This window comes from Nicotiana tabacum, chromosome 6 (genome assembly GCF_000715075.1).
Source record: "Nicotiana tabacum cultivar K326 chromosome 6, ASM71507v2, whole genome shotgun sequence".
Classification (NCBI taxonomy): domain Eukaryota; kingdom Viridiplantae; phylum Streptophyta; class Magnoliopsida; order Solanales; family Solanaceae; genus Nicotiana; species Nicotiana tabacum.
Genome location: NC_134085.1, coordinates 8209209 through 8227836, shown reverse-complemented (window position 1 = coordinate 8227836; position 18628 = coordinate 8209209). Strand labels below are relative to the sequence as shown.

The 18628-nt window shown below is 37.0% G+C and overlaps 1 long non-coding RNA gene across 2 annotated transcripts; it reads left to right on the top strand.

The window, feature by feature from the left end:
* Positions 1–1135: 1135 nt before the first annotated feature.
* Positions 1136–18526, top strand: LOC107815961 (uncharacterized). Of its 2 annotated transcripts, XR_012710223.1 has the most exons (6): positions 1136–1305; positions 2199–2468; positions 9879–10005; positions 10082–10358; positions 10445–10563; positions 10646–18526. It is a non-coding gene; the product is annotated as an uncharacterized LOC107815961 (long non-coding RNA). The 2 variants fall into 2 exon arrangements; XR_012710224.1 differs by lacking the exon at positions 9879–10005 and having other exon boundaries at positions 1138–1305.
* The last annotated feature ends 102 nt before the right edge of the window (positions 18527–18628 follow it).

Sequence of the window (18628 nt, the reverse complement as noted above, 5' to 3'; positions counted from 1 at the left end):
AAGCGCGTGTATAATAGGAATTACAAAGATTGAACATGTTATATATGTGTGTACCTTTAATGTAAAGAAAACGTGATGGAAATAAACATGATAGCTATTTTTAGTGGTGTTCATAAAAACCGGAAAAATCGAAAATCGAACCAAATCGATCAAAAAATGATATATTTTAGGTTTGAACGGTTTTGGTTTTGAATTTTAAAAACCGATCAAGCTTGGTCTGGTTTTGGTTTAATAAAAAAATGACAAAAATTGAACCGAACCGACTATAGAAGCAACTATTTAAATTTATTATTACATTTATATCTATGTATAAGCAACCTCCACTTCCAACCAAGAAGTTGTGAGTTCGAGTCACCCCAAAAGCAAGGTGAGGAGTTTTTGGAGGGAAGGATGCCGATGGTCTATTTGGAAACAGCCTCTCTATCCCAGGGTAGGGGTAAGGTCTGTGTACACACTATCCTCCCCAGACTCCACTAGTGGAATTATACTGTATTGTTGTTGTTGTTGTTGTTGTTGTACTTATATCTATGCATATTTTTATATAAAGTTTTTAAAATTTATGGTACATATTAATCATTTGTATTTTTAGTCTAATTCTTTACTATTATAATAATCTAATTGATTGCTTTTACATTCTAGTTTGACCGATACTTTTCTTTTGTTAAGTACAAGAATTTATTTTATGTTAAAAATAATCGATTTTTAATTGAGTATTTAAATTATTCATTACTATTTGATTCATTTATCATCAATATATCTTGGTAAATAATAGATTTCACAAAAATCAATTGATTTGACAGTGTTACGTTAAAAATGTGATCGCCGGAATATGTGTTTGGTGGTGTATGTCTCATATTTAAGGAAAGATCGATAAATAACCAAAAAACCAAAAACCCGACAAAGATCAAATCGGTAAAAAATCGACTTATTTGATTTAGTTTGGTTCCAATATTTAAAGAACCAACTTACTTTATTTGATTTCTTTTTAGAGAAAAACCGATCTAAATCGAACCATGAACCCCTAGTTATTTTTTTACATTTTATTATTGAAAAGGTTAAAGTTGTTCGATCCTTAAACAAGATGGCGTAGAAGTGTCGGTTTCAAACTTAAAGGGTCTAAGTGAGTATTTAAGCCCCTAACTTATTTGCTTGGATTAACCTATCTTGTTTCTTTTCTTCTTCTTTTTGATCCCATACAAATAACAATCTCGTCGCCGCCGCTGTCCCCGCCGTCCGCCGTCCGCCGTCCGCCGTCCGCCTTGGTGGGTTACTACCGGCGTTCAATTTTTCTCTAATTTGGTTAAGGTCAGTTCACCACAGTTGCCTTCCATGCCCTCAAGAATAGAGTGTTTAAATGTGTCTTGTTTTTTATGCTTTATCATAAAATTTCTTTTTGGGCGCTGTATATTTTATGGAAGCTTCAAAATCTGTTGTTTCTGTTTGTATTTTTTTTTTGTGATTAATTCTTTGGAATAATTTATGATAGTTACTATTTTACTGGTTTTAGATAATGGTAGTCTTTCATGGTTCACCTAATTGTTGTTAACCAGTAATAATTTAAAGGATCAAAGTTCTAATCTAGAGATAATAGACACAGTAATATCATGCATTTAATGCCCATGAACCAATTTCTCATAATTATAGAGATAATAGTCACAGTAATATCATCCATTTAATGCCCGTGAACCAATTTCTCATAATTGTAGAGATAATAGTCACAGTAATATCATCCATTTAATGCCCGTGAACCAATTTCTCATAATTATAGAGATAATAGACACAGTGATATCATGTATGCATTTGGTAAGAGGGACATGACCATTTCTCATAATTATTATAGAGATAATAGACATAGTAATATCATGCAATATGCATTTGGTAAGAGGTTAAAAAGGACTACCATTTCTCATAATCATAAGAGAGATGTTGGAAATTTATTCTTTGTATTGTGAGGACCATGAAGAGGTGGAGTCAGCCCTGTCAAATGTTTTGGGTGATGTTTCTTTTGCAACATACTCTATTTTTTATAGAAAGGACCCTAGAATTATTAATTTTTGTCAAGTTTCTGAAAATTTTAGCTTCTAAGTTCTGCGGAGAAGTATAGTTCTTTCAGAAATAATTCGATAGATTAGGATGTTGTACCAGTTCATTCTGCAGCAGTGTTCTTTTCTTTTGAAGTAAGCTCTATTTTTTACCAGATGGCTTCACTGGAAGAAAGTTTGCAGAGGTTCTAGAAGCAGCAGAAGAAGTGCCAATCTACACTTAGAGTATAGCTGCCAAAGCAGGACCTCCGATGCCAACTCCGTCAAAATAATACATTGCCAACTGCAACAGTGACAGCTAGTGCTAAACCTCCTGCCCCTGCCGTTTAATTTTCAAATGACTCAGAAAGGCTTCAACACATACATAGCATAAGAAAAGCTCCCGTGGGGCCTCAGATAAAACGTGTCATAGACTTGCTGCTGGAGGTATATCCCTACCCTCGATCTCCTATTTGCTTTTAGCAATTTCATATATTTTTTTCCCTGAATCGTCATCTTTGTAATGCCTTTTGCAGAGTTTTGTCATTGTTTACCTTGTTTTGCTTATGTGCATCTTGTATCCATATATGTACCTTTATCAACTTAGAAGAAATGTGTGAATATGAGTATTGCGTTAAAATTGGAAATATGTACATAAGCAAAACACGAAATGTGTGAATATGAGTATTGCGTTAAAATTGGATCTCGGTGATGTCACTTTGAGGGTAAGTTGTATTTTCTATCTTTTCTGCTTGCAGAGTGAAATTTCAGGGTCAAGTTAATTTCTCATGCCTACATTTAATCTCATGATATATGGCATATACAACTCCTATATGTCTGAAGAAATTCTTGTACATATCACTTCAACATTCCTTAGCTTCTTAAAGACTTGCAACTTTCTTTGCTTAGCAAATAATTCCCTTCTTTATCTCCTCATTTGTTCCTTCATCTTTTCATTCTTGTGTGTGGAGGTGGATTTTGGGTTGATAGGGTTGCAGGATTTTCCATTTGGAGACCTATACCCTTGAAAGATTGTAGGTTTGAGGTGTTTAGCTGGGTGATAAATACTTTAAGTCCTTGTTTGTCAAAAAACAAAAAGAAAAAAGTTGTTTAGATATCCTGCAAGCCCATTCTTTTAAGATTGGGCTTCTTAAAATCTGTCTGCTGGACTTTCATGTACTAGTTTGATTTATTGATCAGTAAGGATGGTGCTGCTCTCTTCAGTTTATGCTTGAGAACGTGATAATCCTTAATCTCTGGCAGTATGGCTGGTGCCTGTGCCGTCTACTTGTTAAGATAAGAAACTAATTGCATGATATGTGCTTTTGTCACTACTAAAAAACAGTGCAATCCCGTCCACTATTTCCGACCGAAATCGGTCGGAAATTGATAATTTTCGACCGAATTTTGACCGATTTTAATTGATCGGAAAAATTATGGTCGCAAACGTGTTCGGTCGGAAATTTCAAAGCGTTGACTGACTGTCAAACTTTAATTTCTGATCGAAATCGGTCGGTAACTATTAATTTTTTTAATTAAATAATTAGTTAATTTATTTAAAAAAATAAATATAAATTCATAATTTCCGACCGAATTCGGTCGAAAATTATGAATTTCTGCGCAAAAAAAATTAAATCTAGGTAAAAACTGGGTAGAAAATGCCTATTTTTAAGCTACACCACCTGCCAATTACAACCAATATCCATCCTATAATGGCAACATTACATTGCTGCCATTCAACCATAATTTTAAATGATAACATTTGTTTATATTATAAAATCAGTACATGGGTTGTACTAAAAACCATATTTACAGGTAAATGCTAACTAGATGCACTAGTGTGCAATCCTAGTAAGATCCTAATATGTCTATGATTGACAATGTATCTTCTGTATAAATCTGTTTACACCAAAAACAAAAAAGAAGAATACAATTGAGTTTGATCTTCTGCACTGAGTTACTTTTGTCTTCAAAACATCTAGCATTCCTTTCCTTCCAAACTGTCCACCAGATGCATGCTGGGACAATCCTCCATCTATCTCTGTTAGTTGCTTCAGCTCCAACTTCTTCCCAACTAAAAAGAACTTCAGTGATCTTATGGGGCATTGTCTATGAAATACCCCTAAGATTAATAAAAATTTTCCATAGTTGGTTTGTTATCTTGCAGTGTAGAAATAGATGGCTAACTGTCTCAGCACTTTTCCCACATAGAAGACATTTTGAGCACAAAGAGATTCCTCTCTTTATGAGATTATCCTGGGTTAAGACAACATCTTATGCTAATAGCCAAGTGAAACAAGCTACCTTATAGGGAATCTTGGTTTTCCATATATGCTTCCATGGCCATTCAACCATAATTAATCAACAACAATGAATATACTAACAACAACAACAACAATTAACTAACACTAACAACCATTATCTAACAACCACAACAACAACTAATAACAACCACAACAACAACTACTAAAATGTTCAATAACAAAATAACAATACAATCATCATTCAAAACTAGTTTCAACTAAATATTGACAAGTTCAATACTTTGTTTAGCAATACACACCATTCGATGAGTGTTTTATCTAGCATAATCTCCATCTTCACTCCTAGAACCTTCATCGTCGGCACATGGGGAAGGCTCACGAGACCGAGAAATGGGGAAAGCACCACTAGCAAGAAGATTGGCCAGCTGACCTTGAAGGAGATTAAATTGTCCGCCCCTCCTTTCTAGTTGAACTTGAAGGGTACCAAATTGTTCATCTCTCTTTTTTCTCTAGCCTTCGTCTCTTCAAGCTCTGCTGTCAGCTTTGCCATCTTCTGTTCCATAGACGATATAGTCGACGTATCAATCGCCTCGCCTTGGGCGGAAGTCCCTATACCTTGTAATCCAGCCCTGTAGCGCCGAAGTGATTTATCTGGAAGGTCGTATGCTATCCCCTTTTTAGGACCATCGACAACATCCAACCATATCCTCTGCGCTTCTTTCGTCTGAAATGGGCGGTCGCTCACCTTGCTCATTCGGTGGCAAGCTCTGAGTGTACTCCTCCATATTAATCTTGTAGCGACCCTTTATTTAGAAGATAGAAAATTACTAACTATATAATATTATAAACATTTATAGTAGTTATGGAACTTACATGCGTAGTCTCCGCCCGGTCCTCGACCTATCTAGTTGGATCTGTCGGTGCCTTCTTCCGGATGTGAGTCTCCATGAAGAACTCATTATGAGTCATCTTCCTCCCATATTTTTTTTCCTACAAATATAATAAAACGTGTTAATGAAATTAACATATGTAAATATAGTTCGAAAAAAATAGACCGAAATATTTTAAGGAATTACCAGTTGTCTCCTTGTATCCCTCATGCTCCTTGAACCCAGACACTGCAATGAGACACCCTTCTCAGATGCTCGGGCCTTCTTTCCCAGTTCACTTTGCTTCTCGAATTTCTCGGTGGCCCAATACCTTTGCAGATCCTCCCATAAATCCGGTAGAACACATGAAGGCTTTTTGTTAACCTTTCGAGCGGAGCAGAAGGAATTAAAGAGTCTCTTACGACATTTGTACTCCCAATTTGTACAAATTTCACGATTATACCGGTCCTCCCGGGCATACTTAATCTGCAAATAAAGTACGTAACGTAGATGAAAATATTGTTAATATAATGCTTAAATAGATAAGAATTGTATTAAAACCTTAAATTAGTTGAACATTTGTTGCACGAGATCCTCTGGAAAGTCACTCCAAGTCGGATATGGTGCATTATACAATCCGCTAAGAATATCAGTGGTTATCTTTGTAACCTGATGATTAGGAATGAACCTGCAACGTAGCAATTACATTAAATAAACAAGAGTAGCTATTATAATTCAGCAAAAATGAAGAAGTAATAAATAAATCTTACCCATTACGATCATCCTATGATAACGATCATAACGCACTTCATCTGGATCATCATCCTCCGATGAATCTGAAGCGTGCACAGAAGTGAGGGCATCTGGCTTAGTGCTACTATCCCGAAGACGAAGTCTAGAAATGCTAAGAGACGAACTCCGTAGAGAGGGAGACGGGGTCCCTGATGAAGATGGATGCGATCCACACCCCTGTATCAATCTAGACCCCTGCTACGATCCATACCACTGCTGCGATTCGGCCGGCTGAAATCTAGGTGGATGCGATCTAGCTGGAGATGAAGCAAATGGAGCAGATGACGGGTGTACACATGGCTGTGACTGGTGACTCGATGCACCCATGTAACTACTTGTATGATCATGTGGAGGAAGCAGGGCATAGCCTTGTGGCGGAGAATGGTGATAATACTGCTGGGCGGGCGAATGGTAGGTAGTATGATGAGTAGATGGATGTGGTGGAATAGTTCTGTGCCTAGAAGATTGCTGCCGGCCATCAGCAGCAGAGGGATGCAAGTGTGGAGTGGAAGGAAGCGAGGATGTATCACCATCATCATGACCAATAGGCCTTTTATCCTTCCTAGACCGACCTCGACCCCTACCGCCCTTTTGCATAAATTAAAGATAATGTTAGAATTGAGAATATAAATCTATATAAGTTGAGAGCGCTTGAAAAAACTAACATGCTAGTCGTCTTCGTCGACGTATCCTTCCTTTTCACTTATTTCATTTTCATTAGGTGATTCTTCATCCTCATTTGGATTGTTATTTCCTCTCTATCAACTTCTTCTAATATCGTTGAGGATTCTCCAAGTAATTTTCTAACTGATTATCCACCATTTGGTTAACACTTGAGGTATCGTTTTGGTTAGCAACATCTAGCACGTTCTCAACTTTCATCCTACCAACATACTTTGTTTTGATTACAACCAACCAATCAGCCATATCCCTCCGCAATGGATATGGAGCATAGTACACTTGCCTAACTCTTTATGTAATTATAAAAGGATCATACTCCCTCTTTTTATTAACCTCAATTATGTTGTACTGCGAGTGTACATTTGTTCCTCTTCTCGGTGTTGGGTCAAACCACTTGCATCGGAAAATTATGATCTTCTTATTTGGCCAACCTGAATATGACAGTTCTAGAATCTCTTTGATCACACCATAATAATCATTTTCCCGATCTTGGTTGCCTTCACCACCTTTGACACACACCCAGTGTTATTGCCTTTTTTTTAATACTTGGAGCATTCCTCGGTGTGAAATTTGTAACCATTCACATAATACTTAGGCATAGTCGTAACCGTAGGTGTAGGTCCCCAAGATATGTCTTTCAAAAATTGATTAACACCGTTGTTTGGATTATTGACCTACATCTAGCGTTAAATAAATCACAAGCGAGCAATTATATTCACAAGTATGTATATTCACATGTGAAAAAGTATGTAAGATGCACTTACACACTCTTTAAACGATGCCTCAAATGTAGATATACAACACCATGACCAAATTGACTCACGAAGTCACTGAGCGACGCATTGAAAATTATTTGTTAGTTGCATCAACCAAATTAAATAGTAGCCCATGTAAATTAATCTTACGTCAACACTTAAGAAAGGGTTGAACTTCCGGACAATTTAGCAACACATGATTTGAAGCTGATTTGTACTCCATACTACTTAGGCCCCTTTTTGTTCGATCTTTAGAACCCCGGCCTGGTTGATTGAATACGGACATTGGTGGATATAATGGATCAATCTCAATCACCACATTGTGCCGATTGGGCCTATTTCTAGCACATGGCACATGACTGTCAAAGTAGTAAGAACAAAAATGGGCAATTTCCTTTGCAAGATAGGCTTCGCATGAGGATCCTTCAATCCTATTCCTCTGTTTAACAAATTATTTACACTTGCCGATAGTCATGCACATTGTCATATAAGACGATCATGCAGGACTATCGGCAAGTGTAAACGATTTGTTAAACAGAGGATTATGATTGAAGGATCCATATGCGAAGCCTATCTTGGAAAGGAAATTGCCCATTTTTGTTCTTACTACTTTGATAGTCATGTGCCATGTGCTAGAAATAGGCCCAATCGGCACAATGTGGTGATTGATCCATTACATCCATCAATGTCCATATTCAATCAACCAGGCCGAGGTTCTAAAGATCGAACAAAAATGGGCCTAACTAGTATGTAGTACAAATCATGTGTTGCTAAATTGTCCGGAAGTTCAACCCTTTCTTAAGTAAGTGTTGACGTAAGATTAATTTACATGAGCTACTATTTAATTTGGTTGATGCAGCTAACAAATAATTTTCAATGCGTCGCTCAGTGACTTCGTGAGTCAATTTGGTCATGGTGTTGTATATTCTACATTTGAGGCATGTTTTAAAGAGTGTGTAAGTGCATCTTACATACTTTCTCACATATGAATATACATACTTGTGAATATACTTGCTCACTTGTGTTATATTTAACGCTACATGTAGGTCAATAATCCAAACAACGATGTTAATCAATTTTTGAAAGACATATCTTGGGGACCTACACCTACGGTTACGACTATGTCTATGTATTATGTGAATGGTTACAAATTTCACACCGAGGACTGCTCTAAGTATAAAACAAAGCAATAACAATGGGTTGTGTGTCAAAGGTGGTGAAGGCAACCAGGAGGGAGAAAATGATTATTATGGTGTGATCAAAGAGATTCTGGAATTGTCATATTCAGGCTGGCCAAATAAGAAGAGCATACTTTTCCGATGCAAGTGGTTTGACCCAACACCTAGAAGAGGTACAAATGTACACTCGTAGTACAACATAATTGAGGTTAATAAAAAGAGGGAGTATGATCCTTTTATAATTGCAGAAAGAGTTAGGCAAGTGTACTATGCTCCATATCCATTGCGGAGGGATACGGCTGATTGGTTGGTTGTAATCAAAACAAAGCCTGTTAGTAGGATGAAAGTTGAGAACGTGCTAGATGTTGCTTACCAAAACGATACCTCAAGTGTTAACCAAATGGTAGATGATCAGTTAGAAAATTACTTGGAGCATCCTCAATGCATATTAGAAGAAGTTGATAGGGAGGAAATAACAATCCAAATGAGGATGAAGAATCACCTAATGAAAATGAAATAAGTGAAAAGGAAGGATACGTCGACGAAGACGACTAGCATGTTAGTTTTTTCAAGCGCTCTCAACTTATATAGATTTATATTCTCAATTCTAACATTATCTTTAATTTATGCAAAAGGGCGGTAGGGGTCGAGGTCGGTCTAGGAAGGATAAAAGGCCTATTGGTCATGATGATGGTGATACATCCTCGCTTCCTTCCCCAGACTTGCATCCCTCTGCTGCTGATGGCCGGCAGCAATCTTCTAGGCACAGAACTATTCCACCACATCCATCTACTCATCATACTACCCACCATTCGCCCGCCCAGCAGTATTATCACCATTCTCCGCCACAAGGCTGTGCCCTGCTTCCTCCACATGATCCTACAAGTAGTTACATGGGTGCATCGAGTCACCAGTCACAGATGTGGTACACCCGTCATCTGCTCCATTTGCTTCATCTCCAGTTGGATCGCATCCATCTAGATTTCAGCCGACTGGATCGCAGCAGGGGTCTAGGTCGATGCATGGGTGTGGATCACATCCATCTTCATCAGGGACCCCGTCTCCTTCCCCACGGAGTACGTCTCCTAGCATTTCAAGACTTCGTCTTCGGGATAGTAGCACTGAGCCAGATGCCCTCACTTCTGCGCACGCTTCAGATTCATCGAAGGATGATGATCCAGATGAAATGCGTTATGATCGTTATCATATGATGATCATCAAGCCTGAAGGTAATGGGTAAGATTTATTTATTACTTCTTTATTTTTGTTGAATTATAATAGCTACTCTTGTTTATATAATGTAATTGCTATGTTGCAGGTTCATTCCTAATCATCAGGTTATAAAGATAATCACTGATATTCTTGGCGGGTTGTATAATGTATCCTATTCGACTTGGAGTGACTTTCCAGAGGATCTCGTGCAACAAATGTTCAACTAATTTAAGGTTTTAATACAATTCTTATCTATTTAAGCATTATATTATTAATATTTTCATCTAACGTTACATACTTTATATGCAGACTAAGTATGCCTGGGAGGACCGGTATAACCGTGAAATTTGTGCAAATTGGGAGTACAAATGTCGTAAGAGACTCTTTAATTCCTTCTGCTCCGCTTGAAAGGTTAACAAGAAGCCTTCATGGGTTCTACCGGATTTATGGGAGGATCTGCAGAGGTATTAGGCCACCGAGAAATTCGAGAAGTAGAGTGAACTGGGAAAGAAGGACCGAGCATCTGAGAAGGGTGGCTCATTGCACTGTTTGGGTTCAAGGAGATGGGGATACGAGGAGACAACTGGTAATTCCTTAAAGTATTTCGGTCTATTTTTATCGAACTATATTTACATATGTTAATTTCGTTAACACGTTTTATTATATTTGTAGGAAAAAAATATGGGAGGAAGATGTCTCATGATGAGTTCTTCATGGAGACTTACATCTGGAAGAAGAAGGCACCGACAGATCCAACTAGATGGGTCGAGGACCGGGCGGAGACTACACATGTAAGTTTCATAACTATAAATGTTTATAATATTATATAGTTAGTAATATCGCTACAAGATTAATGTGGAGGAGTACACTCAGAGCTTGCCACCGAATGAGCAAGGCGACCACCCATTTCAGACGTAAAAGCACAGAGGATATGGTTGGATGTTGTCGGTGGTCCTTAAAAGGGGATAGCATACGACCTTCCAGATAAATCATTTCGGCGCTACAGGGCTGGATTGCAAGGTATAGGGACTTCGGCCCAAGGTAAGGCGATTGATAGGTCGGCTATATCGTCTATGGAACAGAAGATTCCAAATAAATCATTTCGGCGCTACAGGGCTGGATTGCAAGGTATAGGGACTTCGACCCAAGGTAAGGCGATTGATAGGTCGGCTATATCGTCTATGGAACAGAAGATCGCAAAGCTGACAGTAGAGCTTGAAGAGACAAAGGCTAGAGAAAAAAGAAAGATGAACAATTTGGTACCCTTCAAGTTCAACTAGAAAGGAGGGACGAACAATTTAATCTCCTTCAAGGTCAGTTGACCAATCTTCTTGCTAGTGGTGCTTTCCGCATTCCCAGGTCTCGAGAGCCTTCCGCATGTGCCGACGATAAAGGTTCTAGGAGTTAAGATGGAGAGGATGATAGATAAAACATTCATTGAATGTTGTGTATTGCTAAACAAAGTATTGAACTTGTCAATATTTTGTTGAAACTAATTTTGAATGATGATTGTATTGCTAAACATTTTAGTAGTTGTGGTTGTTATTAGTTATTGTTGTTAGATAATGGTTGTTAGTGTTAGTTAATTGTTGTTGTTAGTATATTCATTGTTGTTGATTAATTATGGTTGAATGGCAGCAATGTAATACTGCCATTATAGGATTGATATTGGTTGTAATTGGCAGGTAGTGTAGCTTAAAAATAGGCATTTTCTGCCTAGTTTTTACCCAGATTTCCGAACGAAATAGGTCGGAAATTAATTTTTTGCCCAGAAATTCATAATTTCCGACCGAATTCAGTCGTAGATTTCAAATAAATTCTCCAATTTTTTTGAATATATTCGGTCAGAAATTATGAATTTATATTTATTTTTTAAGTAAATTTACAACTAATTATTTAATTAAATATTTTTTTTATATTTCCCGATCAATTTCAGAAATTAAAAAAAAAATTAATAGTTACCGACTGATTTCGGTCGGAAATTAAAGTCTGACAGTCAGTCAACACTTTGAAATTTCCGACAGACTTGGGTCAGAAATTTCCGACCGATTTCGGTCAGTACACGTTTACGACCGTCATTTTTCCGACCAATTAAAATCGGTCGGAATTCGGTCGAAAATTATCAATTTCTGACTGATTTTGGTCGGAAATAGTGGACGGAATTGCACTGTTTTTAGTGGTGTATTATATGGCTTATGAATTAGTAAATATTAGGGTAACTGAGCCCTAATGGTTGATAGAAAGCCCCATGTCTGTGGATTGGCAGTCTGACTTTCTATTCTTCGTTTTCGCATGAATTCCAAGAGATTGTCGGTCTTTGGAAATAACATTCTTCCATGTAATTTTAGGTCAACCCCATTTTCATAGTATCACACTTGCGGATAGGTGCAGTCACGTAGGACATGATCAAACCATCTTGGACAACCTTTCTCTCTTTTTCTTCTCTTCATGTGCTATTTGTGTTAGAAATTCACCGTCTCTTCTAGAGACTTCTAGTGTGGCCCACATATAAGGTAAGTAATAAATTATTTACCTTGTCTCCCAGAGGAAATAATATATGAGATAATATTCTGTAGTTATGCATATGTGGTAATTTCTTTGATGGAAAGAACTACCATATAAGTCCCTTGGGTAATTATAATTTAATAAGAAGTCTCTAGGGCTAAAGTAGAAACTACCATATATTAGTAGTTCCTTGGGTAATTATAATTTAATAAGAAGTCCTTAGGGCTAAAATATTTGCCTAAGAGTCCCTAGCCTACCTATAAATACGCATGTGACTCTTTCAGTCCGGCATCCTACGATAGACACATGCCAGAAGGCTCCCTAAGGTTTCTGCTAAAAGTTTCAAAGGCAATTTCCTACAACGCTTGAACAACAATGACTGAAGGTATGTTTCTTGATTAATTTCCGTTGTGTCGGCTCTGTGTATGTGTTTAAATTCTACATCGTGGTATCAGAGCCTCCCTTTAGCTAATTTATTCGGGAAATTCTTGTCGCAATATATGGTGATAATCTAGTTGTTCTGGGTCTTCTGTGGGCTTTCCGATTAATTTGACTGAGTGGATCATATAAAAGCATGATATAAATAGTATATACTAGTGGTGATATGTTTCACTATTTCATGTTGTTTGCCCCAGACTCTTCGCATCTCTATGATATTGTCTCCTACCCATTTGCAATACTGGAATAAAGTTTGGTATTGTAGTTTTAATGTTCCATTGGTTTAGATTCATCAATTTTTTTTTATGAGTCATGCTTTGTTCCTAGAAAACGATAATCGTGGAAGTAATACTTTCTAGACACATGATGACATGAATCATGTTTTGTTCAGAATCATTATGATCATTATTTGCTAGTTGTATATTTAGACGTGAATGGAAACATTTATTCAGTTAAGTACTTAGAGCAATCATGTCACTTTTGGACGTGTTTGTTTCTTTGTAATATTTAGATATTTAGATTAATTATAAGAATTGAGACTTGGTTTTTGGAACAATGGCATTGTGCTTATATTTTATGTTCATGTTTTGAAACTAATCAACATCTTCGTTAAGTTGATTATTTTGAGATGTCATATTTGAGTTTTCTTTTGTGTGATGTACTTAGGAGTAGCCACGACATCTTGAGTACTTGATACAAAAGAAATTAAGTTGTTCAATCACATAAAGTTTAGTGATTAAAATTATAGTGACATCTATTTAGTCCAATTATCTCATTAAAATGGTAACCTGGGCCTACAAGGAGGTAACCGTTTTGGTGAAATTAATTGGAATGAGACAGTAAACCTTTAAGTTAGAAAATTATCTTATGCCCACTGGTACGGATTAATTTCTGTGTTTTGGTTTACTAGTCTAATAAAGTAAAGTAAATTCTATGCATGGGTTACAAGTTGCAACCTCTGCCCACAGGAGGGTTTAGAATTTACTTAGAATCGGTATTTTACGCGATTCACCTTTGATGGATTGTACTTCATAGCTTATGTATGTTTATCCTTGTTTTTCTGTCTTTACCGCTTTTCCTACCACTATTTTTAATGAGAATGCTCGAATTCTAATGCTTTCTGGTGACAATTATACTGAATGGAAGGAGAAAATCCTTCTCACTTTAGGGTGCTTGGATTTGGACCTGGCACTCCGTGTGGATGAACCACCTGTTCCAACGGAATCAAGTATGCCAACGGCTAATGTTGATTATGAGCGGTGGGAGCGATCCAATTGCTTAAGTTTAATGCTCATAAAAGCCCATATAAGCCAAAGCATTAGGGGTTCTATCCCTAAATAGCGATAAGGTCAAAGCTTACATGAAGGCAATTGATGAACAATTCGTAAGCTCTGACAAGGCATTGCCCAACATCCTTATGAAGAGGTTCTCAAGTATGACTTTTGACAGAAGTCGTACAGTGCGTGAGCACATTATGGAGATGAGAGATATTGATGCTAAACTCAAGTCCCTTGAAGTTGATATGTCTTAACCATTTCTTGTGCATTTCATTCTCAACTCCTTTCCTGCGGAATATGGTCCGTTTAAGATTTCTTACAACACACATAAGGATAAATGGTCAATCAATAAACTTTTGACGATGTGTGTTCAAGAAGAAGAGAGGTTGAAGCATGAGATACCTGAAAGTGTTAATATGGTGGCTCATGGTAAGAGAAATGCAAAGAAGGGCAAAAGTGTTCCTATGAAGAAGAAAAACACCTTTGACAAAGATGCTTGTCGTTTCTGTAAGAAGAAGGGACACTGGAAGAAGGATTGCCTGAAATACAAGAAATGACTTGAGAAGAAAGGTAATTTTACCTTTGTATGTTATGAATCAAATTTTGCTGAAGTTTCTGATAATACATGGTGGATTGATTTTGGTGCTACAATTTACATTGCCAAAATCACGCAGGGCTCTCTAACTCAGAGAAAGCCGATAGGAAGTGAACAATACGTCTATTCTGGCATGGTATAAAAGGTAAGCAGACCAACAAATCAACTAAAGGTGCCAAAAGGAGTTCTCAGTTGCTTGAATGGTGAGAGATATTTTATTCCATTTATTGATGACTATTCAAGATATATGTATCTCTATTTCTGTTTAACAAATCAGAAGCACTTGATGCTTTTAAAGTATACAAAACAGAAGTAGAGAAACAAACTGGTGCTCAAATCAAAATTGTAAGATCTAATAGGGGTGGAGAATAGTATGGTAGGTACACAGATAAGGGATAAGTTAAGGGTCCAATTGCTGTGTTCCTTGAAAGTGAAGGTATAATTGTCTAATATACCATGCCAGGAACACCACAACAAAATGGTGTGGCAGAAAGAAGGAGCCGGACATTAATGGACATGGTAAGAAGCATGATTAGCAGATCAAGTTTACCTTTATCCTTATTGAGTGAAGCCTTAAAAACTGCTGTGTATATTTTAAATAGGGTTCCATCCAAGGCTGTCTCCAAGACACCTTTCGAGTTATGGAAAGGATGGAAACGTAGTTTAAACCATTTACACGTTTGGGGATGTCCAACTGAAGTGAGGGTTTATAATCCACGACTAACGAAGTTGGATGAAAGAACAATAAGCGGTCATTTTATAGGCTATGCAGTTAACTCTAAGGGATTTAGGTTTTATTGTCCTTCTCATTCTCCTAATATTGTTGAGGCTAGAAATGCTAAATTTCTTGAGGAACATGAAGAAAGTGGGAGTGGTTTGACTCAAAGAGTGGAATTGGAAGAAATAAGGTAACCACCTGTGGTACCTTTATACACCGGGAACTTGAATGTTGCTCAGAAATATTCTCATGAATTATTTGAACAACAAGTTAAAGAGCCACCACCACTTGAGGAGCCACATGAAGATCAACCCTCTGTACCTGAACCCACTGAAGAAGTGTCTAAACCAGTGCGAGTGAGAAAATCCTCAAGAATTTGAAATTAAGCAATTTCTAGCAACTATGTGGTATATCTCCAAGAGTCTGATTATGATATTGGACTAAAAGATGATCCATGCTCGTGTTCACAAGCCATGAGTGGAGAAAACTCTACACTTTGGTATGATGCCATGAAAGAAGAGTTAGAATCTATGGCTAAAAATAAAGTCTTGGATCTCGTCGAATTACCAAAAGGGATCCTCTACCATAGGTTCCAAGTGGGTCTTTAAAACTAAAAGATTCTCATCGGGTAATATCGAACGATATAAAGCTAGACTTGTAGCTAAGAGTTTTACTCGAAGGGAAGACATTGATTACCATGAAACCTTCTCTCCAGCATCAAAGAAGGATTCATTGAGAATAATCATGGCATTAGTAGCTCATTTTGATTTAGAGTTGCATCAAATTGATGTGAAAACCGCTTTCCTGAATAGAAATCTTGAAGAGGAGGTATACATGCGTCAGCCTGAGGGATTTTGTGATAAAGGGCAAAGGTCACCTTGTTTTCAAGTTGAATGAATCCATTTATGGGCTAAAGCAGGCTTCCCGCCAATGGCATATTAAATTTTATAATGTTCTTTCTTTTTTTGGATTTACGGAGAACATCATTGATCAGTGTATATACCTTAAGATAAGTGGGAGCAAATATATTTTTCTAGTCCTATATGTGGATGACATTTTGCTTGCAAGTAGTGATGTGGGATTGCTGCACGAGATTAAATAGTTCCTTATCTAGAATTTTGAGATGAAGGATATGGGTGAAGCTTCTTATGTCATTGGCATAGAGATTCACAGAGACAGATCCCAAAGATTATTTGGACTGTGTCAAAAGGCCTATATTGAAAGAATTCTGGAAAGATTCGGGATGAAAAATTGTTCACCTATAGCAGCACCCATAATTAAAGGTGACAAATTCTGTTGGGAGCCTTATGTATGCACAAGTCTGTACTAGATCTGATATTGCTTTTGCGGTAGGAATGCTTGGCAGATATCAAAGTAACCCTGGTCTTGACCATTGGAAAGCTGGTAAAAGGGCCTTGAGATATTTGCAAAGAACCAAGGATTTTAAGCTCACATACAAATACTCTGACTCATTGGAGGTGATTGGATATTCAGACTCTGATTTAGGTGGATGCAAAGACACTGGTAAATCCACTTCATGATACATTTTTTTCCTTCTTGCTGGAGGTGTTGTATCTTGGAGAAGTGTCAAGCAGGCCATTATTGCAACATCCACAATGGAAGCTGAATTTATAGCATGCTATGAAGCTACATCACATGCGTTATGGTTGAAGAACTTTATTTCCGGCCTTAGGATTGTCGATTCCATTTCAAGGCCATTAAGAATCTTCTGTGACAATTCAGCTGCAGTATTCTTTTCTAAGAATAACAAAAGTGGCAGCCGAAGCAAGTACATCGACATAACGTACTTGATGGTTAAAAACTATGTGAAGAAGCAAGATGTGAGTTTTGAGCATGTTAGTACTACTTTGATGATTGTTGATCCTATGACTAAAGGCCTGCCAACTAATATTTTCAAGGATCATGTAACTCATATGGGTCTTAGTAGCTCAATTTAGCCTTGCTTTATTCTCTAACAGATTGTCTAGTCATAATGTTTATTTTGATATACATGATAGTGCACACTTTGGTTTTTCATGTATTATTTTGTGATCATTGGATCAATAAAGTTGGACTCTAAATGACTTATATTAAGTTCATTCATAAAGTTGTGGACACTTTGTTAGAATGTATTGTGCATAGTAATCCATGGAAGGAAGTATTTGTTTAAGAGCATGACCGTCATGATTCATGTAATGATATGTTCTAGCTAAAGTGATTGTTGCATAATTTTTAGTTGAGTTTTAAAGTCTATGGCCATATTATATGTTTATCTCTCCTAAAGGATTATCTGATTTTAATATGTGGGCCAAGTGGGAGAATGTTAGAAATTTATAATAAATTATTTACTTGGTCTCTCAAAAGAAATAATATATCAGATAATATTCTGTAGTTATGCATATATGATAATTTTTTTGATGGAAAGAAACTACCATATATTAGTAGTCCCTAGGGTAATTATAATTTAATGAGAAGTCCCTAAGGCTAAAGTATTTGCCTAAGAGTCCCTAGCCTACGTATAAATACGCCTGTGATTTCATCAGCCCGACTTCCTACGATAGGCACAGGCTAGAAGGCTCCCTAAGGTTTATGCTAAAAGTTTCAAAGGCAATTCCCCTGAACACTTGAACAACAATGGCTGAAGTTATGTTTCTTGATTAATTTCCCTGCATCGGCTCTGTGTATGTGTTTAAATTCTAAATTTGCTCTCTGACAAATGATTTTGTCTAATCTTGTATTGTCACACTTCTTTTATTTTTCTTTTTTAAATATTCACATTTCTATGTCATTCATCTTGTGGATATAGTGGACTTATAGCCCGTTTGGCCAAGCTGCAAAAATCAGCTTATTTTGAGAAGTGCTTTTTTTCAAAAGTGCTTTTCTCAAAAGTACTTTTGGTGAGAAGCAGTTTGTGTTTGGCTAATTAGTTTGAAAAACACTTCTGAGCAACAATTAGTGTTTGACCAAGTTTTAAAAAACTGCTTCTAAGTGCCTTTTTCTCAAATAAATGCTTTTGGAGAGAAACTATTTTTTTCTGCTTCTCCAAAACTGCTTCTGCTTCTCCTCAAAAACACTTTTTTTCCTTCCAAAAGTTTGGCCAAACACCTCAATTTTTGGCCAAAAGTGCTTTTCGCAAAAAAAAAAAAAAACACTTTTGGCCAAAAAGAAGCTTGGCCAAACAGGCTATTAGTGCCCTAGCATTCATTCTCAGCTATAATTTGATACAGCTGAAAGAAGCCATTTGTGGAAAGGACAATGAAGTAATATCTTGACTATGGTTGAAGCTATAGCCACTAATCCGCAGGCTTATGATGGCTTGAATC